The sequence below is a fragment of the Melospiza melodia genome, chromosome 7 (genome assembly GCF_035770615.1).
Source record: "Melospiza melodia melodia isolate bMelMel2 chromosome 7, bMelMel2.pri, whole genome shotgun sequence".
Taxonomy (NCBI): domain Eukaryota; kingdom Metazoa; phylum Chordata; class Aves; order Passeriformes; family Passerellidae; genus Melospiza; species Melospiza melodia.
The window spans coordinates 9,665,966-9,669,743 of record NC_086200.1 but is presented as its reverse complement, the minus strand read 5'-3'; the positions used below and the strand labels follow the sequence as shown (position 1 = coordinate 9,669,743).

General features: G+C 65.5%; 1 pseudogene; it reads left to right on the top strand.

Annotated features, from left to right (window-relative positions):
- Positions 1–1,082: 1,082 nt before the first annotated feature.
- On the top strand, positions 1,083–3,479 carry LOC134420492 (serine/threonine-protein kinase pim-1-like; annotated as a pseudogene).
- The last annotated feature ends 299 nt before the right edge of the window (positions 3,480–3,778 follow it).

The following is a 3,778-nucleotide window of genomic DNA, read 5'->3' as shown; positions in this document are numbered from 1 at the left end:
TTCTCCATCCCAGTAATTCCAGATGCACCTCACCTCTAAGATCGGTGACTTACAGATTTTTAGACACTGTAAAATATCATGAGCCACACAGAGTTTTCCTTCCTCTGTTTTTACAGGAAAGTAACGCTGGAGGTGTGAGTGCAGTGCTGGGGTCAGTTAGGAATCCTACCCCAAGGGAAGGTGGACCGACAGTGTTTGCCCCTCAGCAAGGACAATGCACAGCAGCAAGCGAGGGGATCGCTGTGCCAGTGCGCAGGAGTCAGGGGTCTGCATCCGGGCTCAGCGCTGCAGAGTTCCCGTGTTTGGACAGACGGAAGGGCTGTCCCCGGGGCGCGCGGGGCTCGAACGTGGGGCTCGTGGGGTGAGCGGGGAACGGACACGGGGACGAACGGCCCCGGTGCCTCAGTTGCAGCAGCGGCAGCAGCAGCGGCGGCGGCAGCAGCGGCGGCAGCAGTGGCAGCAGCAGCAAACAGATACTTTCGAACACTCTTTCTCTCTTTCTTTCTTTCTTTCTCTTTTTCTTTCTCTTTCTCTCCCTTTCCCGCTGTCGGGCACCCTTCTCTCGGGGTCCCTTGCCCGGCGTCCCTCTCCTCTCCCCGTCTCCCTCTCCCCTGCCGGGCCGGGCCATGCCCCCGGCCCACCCCCGGCCCCGGGCGGGGCTGCCCCGTGCCCGGCCCCGGCCGTCCCGCCGCGGTCTCGCCTCCGCCCGGCTCTGGCCGTGCTGGCGGTGGCGCTGCTGGGCGGGCATCAGTGCGTGGTGCGGAGGCGGCATCGCCGCCCTTCGGCTCCGCCTGGCCCGAGCCCGGCCCCGGCCCCGGACCCGACGCAGGCTCCAGTCCCGACCCCGGCCCCGGCTCCTCCCGGGGCCTGCGGAGGACACACGCGGCGCGGCCGCTCCCGCCGCTTCCGCTGCGGCTTCCCCGGCCCGAGCTCCGCCGCTCGGCAGCGCGGCCTCCGGCCCCAAGCCGCCGGGGCCCGGGGCGGGTGGGGATGCCGGGCCCGGGGCGGGTGAGGGGCGCTCGGGGGCCGTTGCTGGCCCCGGGCCGAGCGCTGACAGCCGCGTCCCGCCCGCAGGGGAAGCGCAGGAGGCCCTGCAGGAGCGGTACCGGCTGGGATCGCTGCTGGGACGCGGCGGCTTCGGCAGCGTCTTCGCAGCCACGCGGCTCTCGGACGGCGTCCCGGTGAGCGGCGGGGCCGGCGGCGGGAGCAGGCAGAGGGGGCGGAGGAGGAGGGAGGAGGAGGAGAAGGTCGGGGCGCGACGGGACGGGCGTCGAGCTCAGCCCGCTGCTCTCCCTCGCTCGCAGGTGGCCATCAAACGCGTGCCGAGGGATCGCATCCGGCACTGGGGCGAGCTGGTGAGTGAGCGGGGCCAGCGGCAGCAGCCGGGCCGTGCCGGGCGGCGAGGAGCCGGGGCCCGGCACGGTGGGAGCCGCCGTGAGCCCTGCGGGGAGAGCGGGCGTGGGTTGAGCGGAGCATGCAGAGCATCCCGGGCTGGCTGAGGGCTCCCAGAGCCCCGGCACGGCCTCGGCCCCACTGACGGCGTCGTGCTCCTCCCGCAGCCCGACGGCACCAGCGCACCCCTGGAGATCGTGCTGCTGGCCAGGGTGTCCTGTGGCTGTGGCGGTGTCATTCAGCTCCTGGAGTGGCTTGAGCTCCCCGACAGCTTCCTGCTGGTGCTGGAGCGTCCGGAGCGGTGCCAGGAGCTCTCGGGTTTCCTGGCGGAGCGGGGGTTCCTGCCGGAGGAGGAGGCGCGGGGACTGTTCCTCCAGGTGCTGGAGGCCGTGCGGCACTGCACCAGCTGCGGGGTCCTGCACCGGGACATCAAGCCTGAGAATGTCCTGGTCGACCTGGCCAGCGGGCAGCTGAAACTGATCGACTTTGGCTGTGGCGCCTTCCTCCAAGACACAGCCTACACCCAATTTGCAGGTGAGCCCTCGCAGGGGGTGCTCCTGGGCATCTCGTGGCCCAGCCTGGGTGCAGCACCAGGGCTTCCCCCTATTGCGGCCGGGATGGGATTGATGCTGGAGCCGAGTTGATTTGGGTGGGGTGTGAGGGCGGCCGGCTCCCAGCCCTGCTGACAGCCTTCAGCACCCACTGTGCCCTGGGCTGGGGCTGGAGCTGGGGCAGCCAGCCCAACACAAACCCCCATGGGGGCAGCAGAGAGGGAGGCCTGACCGCATGCCCCGGATGGTTTGGTGTGCAGGCGAGGAAGGGCTGGACTGCTCCACTCCCCTTGTTCGCCTTGGCTTATTAACATTTTTGGGGGCCGTGCAGGTGGGGAGGAGAGTGGGTTTTCTCCACTACTGGGTGGGTTTTTCCTTTGTGTGTCATGGTTGGGCTTTCCCAGGGATTCTGCTGCCCTCTTCCAGTCCAGTGGCTTCTTTTCCAGCCGCGAGTTTGTGCACAAGTCCCAAGTGCTGGCGAGAGGGGAGCGCTCACCCCGTGTGCCTCTGGGGCAGCCCCCACATGCCCAGGGATGCTGGGGCCGGGCTCTGGGAGCAGCAGCATCCCCCTGCTGAGCTGTGTCTGTGTTCCACAGGAACCCTGTCCTACAGCCCACCAGAGTGGATCCAGCACCAACGCTACCACGGCGAGGCAGCCACGATCTGGTCCCTGGGCCTCCTGCTGTGCCACCTGGTCATGGGGAAGCACCCGTTCAGGAGAGGCCAGGAGATCATCAGGGGGCGGATCCTCTTCCCACGATGGCTCTCTCAAGGTGGATCCTCATCTCTGGGCACGGGGGAAATACCAGTGCTGGGAGACAGCAGCAGGCTCATGGGCATCCCACTCTGGCAGCTGCTGAGGAGGTGGCATATGTCCTGCTCTCCTGCTGTCCTCCAAACAGAGCATCCATGGGGAAGTTTAGGCCCAGCTCTGGTCACACCCAGCATGACCTGGGCATGGGAACAGGAGGGCAACTTCTCCAACTGACTGGTGATTTCTGGTTTCTCTCCCCAGAGTGCCAAGATGTTATTAAGAGGTGTTTGTCCATGCAACCCTCGGACAGGCCATCCTTAGAAGAGCTTTTCTGTCATCCTTGGGTGAAGGGTGTTTCCCTGCCCTAGAAGACTGAAGAAATCAACGTGCACAGTTGGATCCAGGGGCCTGGCAGGTATCAGCTCCACGCATCTCTTGGCAATCAGTGGCAAAGCAAACCAGGCTGGTTTTGTCCTGCCTGTAGCTCTGAGCAGGGGTCAGCAGAAGGGAACATGCAGCTCTTGGGCTGGAGCTGAGCTGGAGACCCAGTGTGACAAGCACTGGTGGCCACCATCCCCGCGGTTTTGTTTGTATGGTTCATGGATGACTGAGGCCCTGGGCAGAGCCCTGACAGCCTGGTCTGACCCCAGGGAAGGAGAAGGAGCCCCTGGAGAAGCTGTTCCAAGTGGGGCTGGTGCTGGACACACCAAGGACAACCTCAAGGATGACAATCTCTTCCTTGGCCTGGCCAGCTGAAGGTGATGGACTTGGATTCTGACACCTCTTCAAAGCCAGGCTCCAGGTCCAATTTGCAGGTGAGTTCACAGGCAAGGGCTTGCTCCCAGATCTGGGCATGGCACAGCTGGGCACCAAAGGTTCTCCCTTAGCTGGGGCAGACGCAATGAATTCTTCAGTCAGCTGCCCAGCTGCTTTTTGACTCTGGGCAGCTGCTGAGGGCTGGATGTGCCGTGGCTGGCTGCAGGCTGGGCACATGTCCTGCCCTCCTGCTCTGCTGCCAAAGGCAGCAGGGATGGGCAGCTCTGGGCACAGCTCTGGGCACAGCCAGCATGGCCTGGGCACT